The sequence below is a fragment of the Zalophus californianus genome, chromosome 1 (genome assembly GCF_009762305.2).
Source record: "Zalophus californianus isolate mZalCal1 chromosome 1, mZalCal1.pri.v2, whole genome shotgun sequence".
In the NCBI taxonomy this organism is placed as follows: Eukaryota; Metazoa; Chordata; class Mammalia; order Carnivora; family Otariidae; genus Zalophus; species Zalophus californianus.
This window is the reverse complement of record NC_045595.1, coordinates 52,632,231-52,651,431: the sequence shown is the minus strand read 5'-3', so window position 1 is coordinate 52,651,431 and position 19,201 is coordinate 52,632,231.

Here is a 19,201-nt window from a genome sequence, read left to right as displayed (position 1 = left end):
AGAACATTCCAAACCACCTCTAGCCCAGGGCCTTGCTGTTTGTTTCCTCTGCCCAGAAGGCTTTTCCCTCAGATACAAGCATGCTTCAGTTCCTCATTTGATGCAGATGCCACCCTGCCTACCTATGTGAATGGACACCCCTCATTCTCCCACCCTGCTTATCACTTACTGCTCTTCACCACTGCATTTTATATTCACTTGTTGATGTCTTTCCTGCCTGTCCCCCAACTAGAGCACAAGCGCTAAGAAGGCAGCACCTTTCATCTCATTCTTCCCTGTATCTTAGCCCCCAGAACCGTCTTCGACAGTCATTCATGGGTTATCTGTGGGGTGGCCTGGGGCAAAGTTTCTGGACAACCAGATACCAGCTAGCCCCAACTATAAGTCTGCCTCTTGAAAGGTAGAATGTGAAACATACAGAGCAGCCGCAGTTGGCAGAAATCAGGGATGAACATCCAAAGCCAGGAGGTCACAGAAACGATGACACAACAGACGTCAGGGGCTGGCAGAACCCAGGAAGCAGCACGGAGCCTCCACCTGGGCAGGCATCTTTGTCGGCTTCGTTCTGCTGAGTGTCCCAAGTGCCTAGAGGAGGGCCTGGTACGTAGTAGATGCTCAATAAATGTTTGCTGAATGAGTGAAAGGTGCCATGGAGCAAAAAGAAGAATCAGTTGGCATCAGCAGGAATAACCAAAGCCGAGGAGCAGTTTGCTGAAGCCCCTTGTTGTCCCCGTCCTAGAGAGGAGAGCAGAGGACCCTGCTGCAGGCGCAGGACAGGCTAGTGAGTCTCCAGTGGATCCGAACGACCCTCCAGTTCCCCGCGGGGCCTGGTACTGTCACCTGACAGTGGTGACACTGTTTTTTGTCTTTCTCACATCCCACTATATGTAGACCATACACCCCAGGGTGCATCTCTGGTCGCTGTAACCCCAAAGAACCTGCTAACAGGGAAGGCTTCCTGGAAGAGGCACCACGGAAGGGGGAACTCAGGACAAGCATTCCCGACTCCTTTCCTTTCTTTCTTCCTTTAAACAGCGGCACTAAGATTCAATCTACAAACCCTAAGATTCCCTCACTTTGCTATGTATATTTTAACACAATAAAAAAAAAAAAAACAGACTAAAACTCACTTGTTTGAAGTGTACCAAACAGTGGGAACTTAGGGCTTGAGTGGGCAGGGCAAGTGGGAGGTATGGTGGCAGTGAAGTCACGGTGACGAGGAGTGACAAGGAACATCTGGGGAAGGGAGAGCTGTCCAGCGTGGATGAGGCCAGTGTGCAAAGGGCCCATGGACAGAACTCTGGCTTGGAGTCTAGGTTTGATGTGGGAAGTCTCAGAAAGAGAACAATTGGCCCCAAACCAGCAGTGGTGTCTGCAGAGGTCATCAGACCTGGGTTCTAGAGGCAGCTCTGTCATTAGAGAAGGTGACCCTGGGCCAGTCCCCATCCCTCTGTCAGGCCCACGTTGCTCCTCGGAAGGAGAGACCCTTGCAACTCTAACTTCCCCTAAACAACGTGGTAAAGAACCGGGGCCGGGAGCCAGATCTGGCTGTGAATCCCAGTTCCTCCACTTTCTGGCTGTGTGATCCTGGGCTCCTCACCATTAAAACAGGGGCAACAACATTAGAGGGCCAGATGAGTTGACAAATATAAAGCACTCAGCACATCAGACACACAGTAGATGCTCAAGGCGTGCCATTATTACCGGTGCCTTGTATTAGGTGATGCCAATAAGATGTGTGAGGACAATACTGTAAAGTAACAAGCATGGAAGTTGAGATCCGCCCCCCACTGCAGTATTTACAAAGTAACATTTAGTGCACAGATACACACAGAGCTCTGTGTCTGGGATGAAAGGGAGTAAGATGCATTCACCGGGAAAACGCTTCGTTTCCCCTAGCGACCAAGGACGCAGAGAGCCCTGGGTGTTCAGAACTGGCATGGTGAGGGAACTCAGCACTGACGGGGCAACTGGGGTGTCCAAACCTCAGGCGTCCAAATCCCTGTCCCTTACTCAAGCTCCCAGCTTCCATCTGCAGAGCCAAATGTCCACTTGAGTTTTCTTCCCTACTTGCCTGCCTGCTTTTCCTGCTTGTAACAGAAAGGAAACAGTGAAATCTCTTGGTATCAGTGAGCTCTCCACACAGGAAACCCAGGGTTTAGTGTTGTGACTGACTCCTGCTACCCAGCCTGGAATTCACACCTAGAGAGATCCACTTTTTATATTTATAGAGGGATGAAATGAATGGAGGAATGTAACCTGAGATATCAAGCAAAGAGTCAGGATTGCCTTATGCCGAGCAATTTCTAAAACGTTCTGATAATTACTTTTAGGGGCTTCTCGGCACTAAGGAAAAAAGGCAGAGGATCTCAGTTCAAATGCCAGGTTGGCTAAACTAGCTGTGCAACCTTGGACGAGTCACTTAGCCTCTCAGAGCCTCCTTTAGCACTGCACTTTCCCATCTGAGAACCTCACATCTTGTTTCACTGTTACTTGTCCAGCGCCTGTACCACCCTGTAAAGGCAATGGTGTTTCTGTCTGTCCACTGCAGCGTCCCCAGCACACAGTAGGGGCACGATCCCCACAGACAGACTCCTACTCCTGCTTTACCTTTCCACATCTCTGCCGCTGAACCCGGGCAGCCCTGCCTGTTTGGGTTTGGCAAGGATTCCATGCAGCCCCAAGAACTTAAGTGAGAACTTTGTCTTTTGCAGGAACTCTGGTCAAAAGATCCCAGTCCGCCTCTGACCCAGGACTGAACTGCAAGTCTGTTTCTGTTGTTGGCTTGATACAAGAACTCCATAAGGAAGCAGAGTCACGCGGATGTTTTAGATTAAGTAGAGAAGCTATAAATCCTCTACTCCCACAAAAACTGGAGTGATTTATACTAGGATCCAGATATCAGAAGGCACAATACAATCTATGTCTATAGCCCTATGTGGTAGAGGAAAGCAGGTATGGAGTAGGAAAGAGCTGATTTTTGTGGGCAAGAAGAGTTTTAGAAAGAAGAGAGAAAACATACATTTCCATCTCTTGCTAAGTTTACAGTCTGGAGGTGGAAAGAGACAGGTAGAGCAGGTATTTATTTTATGTTATGCTGAGGACACAGCCAGTCCGGGGGATCAATGTATGAATGACAGAAGGGCATGATGCCACCCCCCATAGATCAGTTCCTTCTCTGTGCCCACCTTCATTATATCTACTTTCCTTTTGTTTACACAGGACATTTTCTTGGGCTCCCTACCTACCTTCTGACCTTAAGTACATTCTGTCACCCCATGATCACACTCTACGATGTGGCCCAACCAGCCCACTTACTCTTCCCAGAGGGTGCACCTTCCTTCCCACCTGTGTGCCTTTGCTCACGCTCTTCCCTCTGCCTAAAATGTCCTTCCTTGACACTTTACCCATCGAAACCTTCTGTTTCAAAGCCCTGTACACATTCATTCATTCACCCATCCATTCATTCAGTAAGTATTTTCTGAGGGCTTGCTATGCCCCCCATACTTACTATGATGGGTACCAGGGATCTAATGGGGGAGCCAGCCACAGCCTGTGTCCTCAGGCTTACAGCCATGAAGAGACAGATGGTTACAACAAGGAGTAATACGTGTGGTAGATGTAAGACCAGGGGGTGTTGTGAGTCCAGAGAAGAGTCCTAGCCCAGGCTTTAAGGGGGGGGGGCAGTGTTTAGGGAAGGTTTCCTGGAAGAGGAGACTTCTAATCTGAGTTCTGAAGAATGAAATGAAAAGAGAGAGAGGTGCATATAAATGTATGTGAACATATACAGTTATGGCCATCATAATGACCAGCATTTATTGAGTGCTGCTAGGAGCCAAGCACTGGGCTAAGCGCTCCTTTAGCCCTCTCAACCCTTTGGGAGTGAGCACTGCTGTCGTTCCCATTGTTCCGATGAGAAGTCTGAGGCACAGAGACATTAAGAATTTGCTCCTGGTCACACAGCTACCAAGGGGCAGGGCTGGGGTTCAAATTCAGTATGGCCCCAGAACCCATGCTTTTGACCGCTACACCGTGCCATCCTACGCTGTCAGAGCTATCCTGCCACATCCTCTTTTCACTTAATGACACGTTTACCATGGACATCTTTCCAAATTGTGATGCTCAGGTTTCATTTTATTTAATGGCTACAGAGGATGTCATTGGATTTTGAGCAGAGAATTGACATGATCAGATTTGTGCCTGGCAAAGAGCCTCGGGGGTGGGGTGTGGCAAGCAGCAGGGTGTTGTAGGGGGTCCTGGGGAGGAGCGGGAAGGCCTAAGCCCAGGCTGGACTCGGGGGGCTGCAGAGGGGGCTGGGCTCCGGGAAACAGGAGAGGGCAGTGAGTGTAGCAACTGTCAATACTGAGGGAGGCAGGAAATGCAGGAGGGGGTGCGCAGGACCCCCTTCTTTACAAGACCTCTTACAGACCCAACTGTCTTTTCCCTTGGCCCCAACCTCACCCGTGTGTTTTCATTCATTCTCTCCCAGCCTGCTCCAGCTAGCACTTCCAATTAAGAGTGAACGATCATCAGTTTCAGTTCCGCTGAGATGTGCAGATGTGGTGCCTGTGGAATTCTTAATTCTTTGAATAATCTCTGCCCAGAAGGATCATGTCTATTCTACCCAAAATGCGAGAAACAAGCAGAAAAACTCACGAGTTACCTGACGGCACTGCTTTAACACTGTCCTCAAGTAATGCCCCAGCCAGACTCACCACATTCAACCACCTGCCTGTCCTAATGCATCTGCTCCAGAACAGTGTTAGTCTGTCCCCTTCTCCCCACTGCCATCACCTCCTGGTCCAAGTGACCATCCTCTCTCATCTGGACGACTGCAATAGCCTCCTTACTGGTCTCCCCAGTTCCACGGTAGCATAAGTTAGTCAACATCTCAGACCACAGTTTTCTTATCTATAAAATGGGCACACTCATTCTTATCTGACAGGACTGTTCAGGGAACTGGTGACATAATGAAGGGAAAGTCCTGGCCTGGTGTGCTTTCTAAACAGATGGCAGTTCTTTTCCTTGCTCAGCTGGATGGGAAGGCTCAGAAGGGTCATGACTCTCTTTCTTTCTGAGTCCGCTGGTCTACATAATGAGCAGGTGTCAGAGGGCCCCGGCTCTCCCTACCTCTCTGGAGGCATCTTGTCCTATTTCCTTCCACACATTTCCTTCCAGGAAATGGGAGCTTCACTAGCATCATACCCCTGGCCTCTCCCCACCTCCTCATTTGCTCATCTCCTAGGTTGATGTTTATGAGTGAGTTGCAGAGATGAAGTAGGCAAGTATTACTCATGCCCTTCTCTGCTTCCCCTAGAAGCCAGCCTGCTGGCAGGGAGCATACATCTGACTCGGCTCTCTACCGGGAAGGAGGAGGGGCTGTGCTCCTATGTGCCCGGCACTGCCTGCACCCGGGCAGGTGGGGACACCATCCAGTTGTGGCCTTCAGCCTTAACCCTCCAGGGTTACTGCAATCAATGCTAACAGTGACATGTTGTTCTGCAGCTGCCCAGCTGGGCAGAACTCTCAGTGGGGCCAGAACTTAAGCCAGGCAAAGCAATGCTATGTATCAACCCCTTCCAGCCCCAACAGGAGAGAAGAGCAGGAAAAACCCTGCCCTCTGTTCCCAACTTGTTAATGGAGCTCCTCAGGGCCTCAGTCAAGCCTGGTGTTGGGGCCTGGGAGAACCAATCAACCAATAACGGACAAATATTGATTGCTTTCTTGATATAACTGTGAAAAAGAACCCATCTTTGTTCAGTGTTTCTTACTACTCTTGAAATGCCTAAAAGCATTTTTGGGTGTGTGAATGCTACAAAGGACCAGGTACATGCACCATCTCAGTGGTTTCCGCCCCTGTCCACGTGATCAGGGCGTGCCCTTGTCTTTAAGGCTCTAGCCGCTGTCCACGTGATCAGGGCGTGCCCTTGTCTTTAAGGCTCTAGTTGTGATCTTACTTTCTTCATCCAATAAGTTTTTAGTGCACACCTACTAGGTGCCCAGGGCTAATTAATGGAGTCATTGTGGGTATAGCAGTAAACCAGGCAGATGCCAGGAAGGTTACCACGCTTCCTCTGCGGCCAAAGAGGTAACTACTGATGGATGGCATGGACGTGAAACCCCAACTACTGCCACCAAACCCACTACCTCTGGGTTCTAGCACTTTCTTGAAGAATCTTACCTTGGAGCACTTCACCGGAGTGGCATACAGCATGCCCTCAAGAAGCTTCCAGTGTAATCTGAGAAAATATCTTCATGCCGAAAACACTAATCACACAAGGAGGGTCAGAAATTGATGCATAGGATTAACACCAGTTCAACTTTTAAAACCCAGTGGGGTTTGTTTTGGAATAAAATGACTCCCAATTTCTTAGGGGAGAAGAAACCCATAATATGTTTATTTACTAATTGGTTTATTTTATAAACATTTGTGAGTTGCCAGACTCTGTGGTAAATCCTTTTCAAATATTAATTCTTTTGAACTTCATGACTTATTACTCACAGCGATGCTGTAAGTTGCTACAGTCACTAACCCCACTTTATACTTGAGGGGATCAAAGGAAAGATAGGTGGGGTGTTTGCCCTGGACCTACTCTGGCACGTGGTGGGGCCAGAGTCTGAACCTACGTCATCTGGCCCTGGGATCTCTGCTCTGACCATAAACTAAATTTACAAGTGTCACTTGTCCGACTAAATTTATCTACATTTTCTCTCTTTCTGTATCACAGGAACTTGTTTTCAAGAGATTGTGATGATCTGATTTAAATGCAGAATTCACGGTTTCCCCCGCAATTTGTTCTGGAGGGTTCATGGGAGGCGCTTCAAAAAGCTAGACCATCCTTCCCCAAGGAGGCTGAAACTAGATCCACCAGAGGCCCCATGTTGGGCCCATCGGGGTGGACCCACCATTCAGGCAGCTAGCCGCCGAAGACAGAGGAAAGAAAGTGAGGCTTCCATCCTCGGCCCAGGATCAACAGTCATGTTGGCAGATGTTCCAGACCACATGTGTGGGCTGGCGACGCACTGTGTTTCACCGAGGTCGGGGCGAGGGAGAGCAGGATGGATTTATTTAATGATGATTTTCTCCAGGAACAGAGAAAAGCCAGCTAGTAAACAAACAAAGTTCTCAGAAAGAATAAGCCGAGCAAAAATTGCCTAGAAAACTTTAAAAGAGAGAAAAAAAAAGAAAAGAAAAGGAAGACAAAGGAAGCAGACGTCTTGGCCAGCTCTTAAAACATACAGTACGTAGATAATCATCAGAGCATCACGGCACGGTCCCCACCACTTTCCTGTGCCCGGTCAGCATCTGCCCTGTTTCCCGCCATGATCCTGTCAGCTGGTCGGCTGCTAGAATCGGCAGAAAGTTCAACACTAGAACATACAGCCCGGAAAGAGACCTGCTAGTAATGGCAGGGTTTCCAGATCATACACCCTGATGCCCAAGATCGGAGACCACGTGCCTGGTGGCCCCCTGGAGCTGCGCAATGTTGTGGCTCTGCCTCTGACCCTACAGAGTGCATTAGTGCCTGAAACAGGTGGCATACGGGCGAGGAAGGGAAGAAAGCTGCTGTAAACCGGAGGGGGGCAGCAGGTTAGAAACGTGAAAAGCAAATGAAGACGCACCTTTATCTTACACCCAAACTCAAATAGCCTAGAGAAGGATAATTTAGTGTGAAATAGGAAATCAGAGATAATGATGACCCCAAACCTTGTTTTCCTAACGGGAATAATGGGGTAATAGTCACTACCTCCTAGCATTGTTCTGGGGATTGAGAGAGGTGATCCAAATTAGCACAGCGCCTTGGCACTCTGGGAAAAGAAGATAGAGGGAAGATTGGGCTGAGAGGTTTGCCCAAATCTAGCTACCCCGGTGGGACGGGGGGGTGGGGGTGGGCGGAATCAGCAGGAGGGGTGTGGTCCCAGGTCCCGATCCGGGGACTCCAGGCGAACTGATATCACACAGAGGGAAAGCCTCTCCTACCAACTGGAAGACAAAAGGTGTTTGGAGGCAGGTCCCTCCATCTGTGGGCACCAGGGACTAATAATTCACGGTGAGCACACTGTCTGCAGCCATGGCGATTTTAGAAGCAGGAAGACACTCAGGCGGAGCTCATAGGCATCAGACTCTCACCCTGGGCTAAGCTCCCTTCATCCAGGATCCCTGATTGCAAAAACCCTACCCAGTGTCCAAAGCTGGTCTCTCCCCGCAGCACTTGGGACAGCTGGGGTTCACAGTCCCTGAACCTCTACCTGAGGCAGCCTGAACCTCTTCCTGTTAGGAAGTTCCACTTTGGACAGAGCTGAAACCAGCTGTTCTCCCCACCCTTTTCTTCAGCTTCCATCCTCTGGGTCCTCACTGGTGAGTTCACCAAATCCTCCACAAAAACAACACCCAGCTTGCACAATCTCTTTTAGAGAACTGAAGAAGTGGGAACACTGCCCACCTCGTTTCACGAGGCCAGCATAACCTTGATACCAAAGCCCGACAAGTAGCACCAGAAACAAAAATCACCAGTAGATCTCACTCCTGAAAACATAATGTGAAAATCCGCAACAAAAAAGTGAGCAGAAATCATCCAGCAATAACGATAATACAGGATGACCCAAGTTGGGTTGATTCCAGAAATGTAAAAGTCAGTGTGGTTCACCGTGTTAATGGATTAAGAGAGAAAAATCATGTGACTATCTGAGCAGATGCAGATGTCCATTTATAACCAAAAAAGAAGAAGAAGAAGGGGAGGAGGAAGGGGAGGGAGGAGGAAGGGGAGGGAGAGAAGAAGAAGAGGAAGAAAAGGAAGAAAAAGAATAAGTGGCAAGCTGGAGTTAGAAAGGAACTTCCTTAGTCTGATAAAAAATTATCTACCAAAACCCTAGACTAAAGATACCTAATCGTCAAATGTGGACAGCTCCTCTGTAAGAACTACAAAAGGCAAGATGCCCACTATCCCCTTTTTAATTCATTCTTGTACTGAAGTCTTAGGGCTATAAGGCAAGGAAAAAGAGAAAAACAAAAAGGAAATAAAACTTGAAAGTTTTGGAAAGGAAGAAAAACTGTTATTTGCACCTCCTCCAATTCTATACACATTGTTTCCAAAAGAATCTACAAATACACTTTTTAATTAGTAAGAGAGCATAGCAAGATTTCTAGATACAAAATCAATATACAAAATACAAACATATTTTTCCAAAATATAACTAATAGAACATTAACTTAAAAAAATATATATATATATACATCATTTATAATAGCATGCAAAATATCAAATAACTAGGAATATATCTAACAAAAGATGTGCAAGACCACAAAGGGAAAATGAAGAAACTATACCATGAGAAGTTAAAGATATCTTAAATATTGAAGAGAGATACCATGTTCATGGAAGATTAAATACTGCACCTTCCGGCCTCCAGTGGGGCAACAGAGAGCTCACAGTATTCGGCAGCAGATCAGAGCAAACTGGCTTATATTCTACTTCCTCTCACTTCTAAATATGTGACTCTGGACATTCTACAAACCCCTCTGAACCTGCTTCCTCGCCTGTAAAACAGAAAGAACTATTCTGTCTAGTTGTTAGGGATCAATGGATATGAAAGCACTTTGTAGAGTGCTGTATAAATACAGGGATTCTTGTGATCAGTATTATTGACTCTTGTTGGTCTGAGGGTGGGGAAAAGGTTCTCGCTCCCCAGACTCTGCTCAACAATTTGTCATCAAGGGCATTGCTGAGTGCTTATCCTGTGTGTAGCATTTCCTCATTCAGTACTCACAGCAACCTACAAGGTGGATGCTATATTAATTCCACTTTACAGATGAGAAAGCTGAGGCTCGATCAAGCAATTTGTCATTCATGTATCCATTTCTTCATTCATTGGACATTCACATGAACCCCTTCTATGCACTAGGAGCTGTGAATACCATGGTGAATAAGATAGACATGGACCCTGCTCGATCAAAACTGACAGTCTAGCTGGGAAGATGGCCAAAAGTCATACCACAGCTAATGAGCTGACAGAACCAAGATTCAAACTCAGGCCCATTGAACAGCAGAGTCCACGCTTTTAACCACTCCCTGGAGGTGTCTTCCTCAACCTCCTCTACTCCATTCTCTCTCTTGTAATGTAGTGATTTCTAACATCCATTCTGCTGGCAGAGGCAAATTTCAATGGGCCTTGCCATGCAAGCTGCTACACAAATTGAGAGCTGTCGGCTTCGATCCCGGCCCATGTGATCCTTGTGCATTATCACTGGAGAATTACAGCAGGGAAGATGAATGCATAAAAAAGGAGAGGCATCCTGGCCCCCCCACCACAGCATCAGCGGCATTGTTCCCAATAAGTGTGTGCCTGAGTCCTCTGCCACCATTAATGGCAGAAGTGAGTCACTTATAAATAAGATACGGGAGCTTTATTATAATTACATCCCGAGATTCAGAAATGCTCAGCGTCACTGTGAAAGGGAGGGCAGTGGGTGACCGGGGCTTGAATGAGCCTCTGCCAGGTACATCTTTCAGATAAAACGTCTTGGATCAGGAGCAATTATAGCTAATGCTCAGCCTGAATGCAAATGAGAATTACTTACAATTGCATGTAATTCTTTGCCATTTATACTATCTGCCTTTTTCCTTCTTTTCTCTGCTTTTCCATCTTGGCATTATTCCTGAGAACCAGACACTGGGAAATATGATTAGTGGCCATTATGCAGATGAAAAGACTAATGCCCAAGGTTACTCAGCTCAAAGGGCTGGGGTTCTAACCCTGAGCTTTTTTTTTTTTTTTTTTAACCTCACCCTTCTGTCTTTAAGGGACAAAATTTTCAGAAATCTGGATGTGTCCTGGAAAGTGCACAAAATATCCCAAGTCAGTAGGACAATCTGAAACACAGCTTGAGTGGTGTGTTCTGTTGAGGTTTTTACCTTGGTGAGGACAGGACACCTTATGAAATGAATTTCAAACCTATCCTCTGCCATCCCACAACCACTGAGAGGCCCATGCTTGGACTTGAGAATGATCATGAAGAGAGAGCCTGGCTGAAAGATAGGAAGCACCCTTTCCTTACCCATAGAAAAGTGAGAAAACTCTCCCAAACCCATGGCCCATGGAACCAAGCCAAAGTATAAAGTTCAAGCTACTATGTGAAGGAATGAGGTTCATTATAACAGTGATAACTGTGGTCACGCTCAGCGTCTGCATGAGATTGCACTCTGCAGAGTGCCAGAAGTTTCAGTAAGTCTGCCCCAAGACATCGGGTTTTAGGCTATTTAAAGCCTGGGACCACACTAAGACTTCCCAGACACGCACTTATGTCTCCCACTTGACAGATGAGAAAGCAAGAGGCTTGCACTGGTGAGGCAGCTTGCAGATGGCAGAGCCAGGATACAGAGCTGGGCCTGTTTGACCTTAATACTAACAATCATGACAACTAACTTTTAAACAGCACATTTACGTATTACATGCCCCCATTTAAGTGCTTCGTGCATATGAACACGATTCTTTCAGCAACCCAGTGAAGAAGGTGCTATGAATCTTTCTATTCTAGAGATGAGGAAACTGAGGAACAGAGAGGTGTAGCAACTGGCCCAAGGCCACAGAGCTCATAAACAGCACTGGGGTTTGAGCCAGTTCCAGGATCCACACTTTTGCCCTCTTCGCTGTCCCTCCTCTTTGTTAAGGAAAGGCCACCCCATTTCCGCCAGGTACAACTCACTTGTGAAAAGGAAAGTGAAAACATGGAATTCTGAGAGAGTTCGGGGCAGGAGGTTCGGATATAAGTTCTTCCTCCCTTGGACACTCAGCTGAGGGCCAGGAGGGACCACTCCCAGCCCAGGACTGCCCAGTCTCCCCAGGGCTGCCGGCTCCTTTGCAGGCAGCTCCAGTCTCCACCAGCTCCAAAATCATGGATGGGGAGTGTTCACCCATCTCTTGCCTTGGGAAGATTCTACATCACACTTGAAAATGGTACCAGGCTTTCCCTCTCCTGTGACAGACTCTCCCTCTTCCAGGGGAAATACCCCTTGATAGAGCCAGGCAAACTCCAACAGCCTTGGGCTCAGATGAGGGTCCAGCCAGCCCTGAGTCATACTAGTGTATTTACATGGGGCTGTCAGGGATTCCTGTGAATGATAACCCACTCAGCAGCAGGCCTCCTGCAGGACACCCAACAGAGAAAAAGAAGAATGGTGCACAGGCATCAGGGACCCTATTCTTTACCTTTGCTGCCGCCAGCCACAAGCAGGAGGGATCTAAGGTCCCATCTGCAGCCTGAGTTTCACTGATAATCTGAAAGCAATCAAGTAAGATTTGTGTTCAAATTCCAATTCTTCCACAGACCAGCTGGGCAAACTCAGGCAAGTTACTTAACCTCTCTGAGCCTCAACAGACTATCTGCTCAATGAGGCTAGTAATAACAGTGCCTATCTTGTAAGGCTGCTGTGAGAACTAAATGGGATAATGCATAATGACACTATGATCGGTCCTCTCTCTCTCTCCATCTCCCAGTCTATGCTGCTTCCTGGCTGCCAAGAATGGGGCTATATCAGACCTCCAAGTCCCCTCTCTTTCATGTTCTGGAGATACACTCCATCTGTGCTCCACTCACAGGGGCCTACCCCCCACCAAGGAACAAGTTGTCCCAGCACCTTCCAGTCAGGCTCACATAGTAAGACAAGCACTGGTCCCCTCATGCCAGGTTCCAGGTCTGTGGTGGGAGCCCCCTGCCGGAGAACAGCGACCCTGCCTGGAGCATCTCTGAACTACCAGCAGCCAGGCTGAGTGGACACCTCAAAGAGATTAAGGGATGTTGCGGGGGTTGCGGGGGGGGGGGGTCTTCTTGTGGGACAGGGGAGTGGGTTAGGAGGGTGGTGATCACCCAGAGAGAGAAAGTGGCTTCCATTAAGCACTGCTGCGCTCCAGCTCCTGCTCCAGACTTCCCTGACTCCTTCCAGAAAAATCTAGAGCAACTTCCAGAATTTGGTCCCCTCTCACTCTTGCCCTGAAAGAGCATCCCCAATTCTCTTCGGCCACCAAAACCCACGCCCTGGCAGTCACGACCACCCATTTTTCCAAAGGATCCTCCGAGAGGTACAATGAGGAGGTGGTCCGTTCCTCCTGGGCTTGCAGCCTAGTCGCAGAAGACCTCTGGCCGTGGTCTTCACCTTCCCATACTGGACTCCTGGTGACGCTGAACCTGGGGCTTGCCCGCGTGCGATTAAGTGGTTTGGGTCAGGCCAACTGGGGCTCAAAACCTCTGCTCTCCCCTTGACTTGGTTGCCCTCCTGGACACAACTTTCCTTCTCTAAGCCTCAGTTTCCTTTTCTGTAAAATGGGTGTAATAATACCCGGTTCCTGGCGTTACAGGGAGAATCCCAAGAGGTAATGGATGCCCAGCGCCTGGCACAGATAACGCACTCAACAGATGGGTTGGGACTGCGGTTAGCATCAAACTCAGAGTCAGGGGCAGCTCTGGAAAAGCTGGGGACTCGCCCTCTCCGCCCCGGAGCCCGAAGGCAGATGCTCGGGGCGCGCACCCGGGCGAACCCCGGGGAAGCCACAAGTGTCTGCGCGTCGGGGAGCCGCGCCAGAACGGTGTATCAGGGAGGGTGCCCTGCAGCGAGCCGCGCTGCGGGACCCGCCCCAAGCCGCCGGGGTCCCCGGAGCTCCCGAGCGCGCCCACCCCGCGCCAGCCGGCTCCCGGGGTCGCCGCGGCTCCGCAAGGATGCCCAGACCCCAACAGCCGCGCACAGCCTCGCCCCGCCGCTGCGGCCCCGCTGCGGCCCCTGCCCGCGCCCTGCCCGCGGTCCGTTCTGACTCACCCGCACCGGCTCCAGGGAAAGTTTGGTGGCGCGGCGGGCGCGGCGGCCAGGCTGCTCGGTGCTCGGCGGCGGCGGCGGGGGCGGCGGGGGCGCCGAGGGAGCGGACTGCGGAGGCGGGGCTCCGGAGGAGGAGCCGCGCCGAGGGGGGCCAGCAGGGGGGGAGGGAGGCGGAGACCCAGGCCCGCGGGCCTGCAGCGCCCTCGCCTCGGGCTCGGAGCTCCCAGGTCCGCCCCCACGCCGGGAGGGGGCGCGAAGGGGCGCCTCGGGCTCCGACACACCTTCCCCCACCTCCCGCCGCAAATCCCAGCCTCGGGCTCGGCGTCGCGGTGCGGCTCCTTGGGTTTGGAGAGAGAAGTGACAGAAGGGTCGGAATAAAAAAAAAAAAAAAAAAAAGATGGGTCAGAACCCTGGCGAGAACTCCCCACCGCCCACGCTCACCTGAGGGTGGGCAGACGGAAATAGGTAAGTCCAGATAAAGGAGAGATGGAAAGTCAGAGAGGCGATGATGTTTGGCAAAGTCAACCAGGGACCTAAGGATAGACACAGACCTATAGTGATACCCCACCTCCACTTATCCCTGCTGGAGAGGCCAAAACAGAAACAGACGGACAGAGCCAGCCAGACCGAGAAACAGTAAGACTGACAGGGACCCTACGCTAGAGGTTTCATGGAGAACTAGAGAGACCCCCATGATCTAGAACGCCACACCCCTCCTCTATTTCTCTGTAGCCCTTCCAGATGAGCTCAAGTTTCAAAATTACAATGTGTTTCAATTAGCATCCTGTGCTAGATTGAATCTAGAGTTACGGCCAAGGGAGGTTGCTAAGGGTGGGGTGGGGTGGTTCTTCTGCAGGTCCCCAGGAGCCTCTGCCCCCTGACTCTGGCAGCTTGAGAATTCTTACTGGCTGCCTTCAGTTCCAAAAGCCAGGGACGAGAGGTAAAGTTTTCTTTCCTCAGTACCAGGAAAACTCCATCTGAACCTCTAAGCAGTTATGACCTCAGATCTTATCTCAATGCTTCAGAAGAGACACTCAAGTTCTGAGGGAGACAAGGGTGTTGAGGAGGAAAGAACCCTGTGTTTGGGGGCGGGGGGGGGCGGGTAGGGTGTGGGTTTGGGGCATGGTGGGGCTTTTAGCCTCCTCTGAGTAGGAGGCAATTCCACTTGAGAGTTGTGGGATCACACAGAGCTGGTTTGAGGCCCAGGCTCACAAGCTGTGGGTGGTATGTGCTATCTTTCTGGCCTCCTGGACTACATGTACAAAATGAGGGTTAATAAAAACAGCTGTCATGGTGCTAAGTGCTAAAGGTGCCTACTCATTTAATCTTCAAGACACCCTAAATAGGTGGGAACAATTATTATTCCTATTTCACAGAGGAGAAAACTGAGGTACAGAGAGGTTAAGTAACATGCTCAAGGTCACACAGCTAGTATATAGGGGAACTGGGATCCACCCTATGCAACTTGGCTACAAGGTCCAAGATCATAGTTACTGTGCTGTAATCTTCATCTCACTGGGGCTGCTGGAAAGCCCCGTGAGGTCATTTACATAAAGGACTTAGCAAATCCATAAATGGTAGCTCATAGACCACTGAGCCTTTCTGCAAGTTAGGGATTAAAGGGCTGATGGTGATGCCCAGAGACAGGAAACTTTGGGTTCAAGATAGCTGACAATCCATGTTACCGTCTGGGTCCTGGGTACCAGTTCTGACATTCATGAATCAAAGAGGCAAGGGCTTCCCCGTTTGTTCCTCTGACCAGACCTATGTTGATAAGCACAGCCCCCAACTAGAACTCACTCTGAATCCACAGTAAGCCCCCTTCCATTCCCTGGTGATTCTCCAGGGCCTCCAGATTTTATACTTTACCAGACTGATGCCCCTTTTGGAATTGAGTTAGCCCTTGGGGGAGCAACTGTTACAAACTCCAAGGGAAATGCAATCTACCCCCTACAGCTATGGAGCTGATAGAAGTAAGAGTTTGGGGGGAGCTGGGAAATGGCTGGGCGCACTCCCATTCCCGCAATTCAGCAAAAGCTTGGTTATTTGGAATGCCTCTCCCAAGTTTCACTTCCTGGACTGGTTTTGGGCCTACTAAGCCCATAGTGATCACCATTGTTAGAAATATCAGCGTTTTAGAAACAGCATGTCAGACATTATTTGATGGCCCTGGTGAGCAGGGTGTGTATGGCTTTGTTGTGGCATTTGGAACTGATACCTAACTCAGGCCTCATCCTGGGTATGTGGGACAGAGGTGGGTAACCAACTTACTAATATACAGGCAGCAGAAGAAAAATAATTGTAAGCCCTTTGTCATACTTACCATGTGCCAGGCTCTAAGAGCATTAGACATAATTTAGTACCCTTACTCCTCACAACAATGCTGTGAGCAAGATACTATTAGCTTCCTATTTTACAGATGAGAAAAGTGAGGCAGAAATTGGGGAAGAGACTTGTTCAGGGTACACAGCTAATTAAATCATTCCAAGATCAGACGGTTAGGAAGCAGCTGAACCGGGTCTGGAACCTGGATTGGCCTGCCTCCACAAGCCTGTTCCTACTTCTGTGCTTTGTGGAGGAAAGTTAGAAAAGGGGGACTGTTTGAGCCCCTGAGTTGAGATTAGAGGTGCAGATTAAGAAGGGGTAGATGAAAAATATCTGCTCTACTACTTGTTAAGTCAGTGCTCATGTTGCTTCTCTGAGCCTCAGTGACCTCATCTGTTAAATGAGAATAATAACACCTGGGTCATATCCAAGATTTTAATGATGATTCTTCCGGTGGCAGGGAACATAAACCCAGTTATAACCAGGTTCAGCCAAAAAGTGTTCTGAACTGAAGAATTTCAGAAGACATTTTGGATCCAGACATAGTCTATGCCAGAAGCTCAAAGGAAGTTGTCGTGAATCTGTTTCCCTCTGTGCCTCGACTCCATTTTCTTTTGTGTCTATTTTATTAGCAGGCTGGGTCTGTCCACAGGAAAGCAGAAATGGCCAATTAAGCAACCTCAAAGCAAAGAGGTCACGTCCTTCCCAATATTTCCAGCAAAAATCCCAGGGTTGATCTCCATGGGCCTGGATTGTGTCACATGTCCAGCCTAAACCCTTCACAATTGCTCTGATTCACTAAGCCTGAGTTACACGCCTGTGGCTAGAGTCAGGGAGTGGGGTCAGCCCCTCCTAAGTGACAGGGACTAGGAGCGCATGGGGGTCCCTAAAAGAAAATCAGGGTGCTATTAGCAGAATAATGGTGCATTGGTGCTGGACAGGCGCAGATGTCTGGTTTCTCATGGAACCATTGTTAGGATTAAATACGCTCATGTGTGTGAAGAACATGGCTCTGGTGGGTACTTAGGAACTGAGACGTCCCTCTTGGGAAACAGGATTCATGGCTCACCAAATCCAGGCCAACTGCTTCCTTGTTCACATGGGGAAGCTCAGAAGGTCCAGAGAGGGGAATGGACCAGGTGACCCAGCTGACCAGCCACAGAACCCAGTCATGGAAGCCATGTCCCTTGAATTGAAACAAATCCCAGTTAAAGTCTCAGCTGAGAAATTTGAGATCTCTCACTAGCTAAAGGAGCCTTCTTTGCATTTGCACAGGGGACACAGGAAATCAGAAAGTCCTTAAGACCCAGAGGAAATGAATACCACTTATGTTGGACTCCCAGACCGTGCAACAAGCTATGGATGGGTAGATATGGGCAGAGTGCCCAGTTCAGCTCCCCACCCAGCATGTTATGAACTCTGCCATTTCCTCTGGGGACTCTGCACTCTGGGTGCTGAGAAATCCAAGTGGTCATTTTTCAGATAGCTGCCCAAAGAAGGCAAGATGGCCCTTCTCTTATTTTATTTCCTACTCAGTTTCTGAGAACAGATGTTCGACCTTCAGGGCCAAAGTGGGCCAAGTAGCAAGCATGTTATTTAGAATTATCAAAATTGACCCTTTCAACTTGGCCCTGATGCAGTTCCAAAGTTTCTGGCCTTGGGCAGTTAGTGTGACTTCTCCACTCTAAATTTAGTTAGACTGGCAAGCTGTGAAGCTTATCTATTTAAAGGAAAGTGAGCAAGAATGGCAAATATCAACCTGGAATAAGACCTACCCCTTCCTTCCCCACTTAAGTAAAGCGCTTGGGTTTGGAGGGCACACTGCTGGTGGGTGAGTGAATTCATACAGTCTTCCCGGAGGGCAATGCGGAACCAAATGTTGAGGACTTTAAAAGTGTTCAGTCTATTATTCCATGGTTGAAGAGTTTTTCCTGAGAAAATAATCATGAATATCACCAAGATATAGGTAAAGATGTCCGTTGCAGGATTGCATGTAACAGGAAAAGATTGAAAATAATCCAAATGTCTATAGGGAACTGGTTAAATAAATTATGGTATATAGATAGAATTGACCTGCTAAGGTCATCTTAGACACTATGGAATTATGTGAAAATGGGTTGTGATATGAATATTAAGTTAAAAGGGCAAGTGACAAAAGACTAGGTACGCATGAACTCATTTTGTGAAAAAGTGTATCTGAGTATAAAAAAAACTTAAAAGTAGTTGTATAAGGCATAGTGGGAAGGACAGGAGCTTTTGGTTTTTACTCATCTGTGTTTCCTAATATTTCCTTAGTAAATTTTTATTACTTTCGTAATTAGGAAAAATGCCCAATAGTTGTTATAAAAGGATTTGTGTTTGATTTCCTATTAGAGAAGCACTTTCATTTATAAAAGATCACAAACCAGAAGTGAGATTAAATTGATCTATCTCCCTCTCTCTCTCTCCCTCTGGTTAGGATGTGTGGAAAGGAATGGGGAGCTTGGGGTTGGGAGTAGCAGCAAAAGCGGCAGACCAGGGGAGTGCAAGAAGGTTGTACCAGGAAGCTCTACCCATTTGCTGTGTGGCCCTGGGCAAGTCACTCAGCATCTCTGGGCCTCAGCTGCCACACTGTTACACTGTCTCTGGAATTCTTCCAAAGGCCAAAACCCTATCTATGGAAAATGTCTGTGAGCTCCAGTAAATGTCCATCTATGCTAAGGGAGAACATGCATGGCCTAGAAACGGGTTCAGCATAAATGATTTTTGGCTCTGCAGCCCTGTACGACTGCCAAAAGCCCTGCCTAGCTTCACCATTTCTCATCTTCTGTCTCTCCGCCTAGTTACTTAGGAATTGGCACATTCCGGGGGGGAAAGCACATGGAATGCTGGGCTCACCTCCATGTGTTTCTCTTCACTCTGGGATCTTGATCCTTCAGGTCTTGGCTTCCTGGAGAGCTCTTTGATGCCTTCTAACAGATTTTCATGTTCTTTTTAACAGTTCTAGCCAGGTTTTCTAGTTGGATATGGAGAGGATTGCTCTCTACAAGCTAGTTTGTCTTAACGCAGAAGCAGAAGTTTGGTCCTATGTT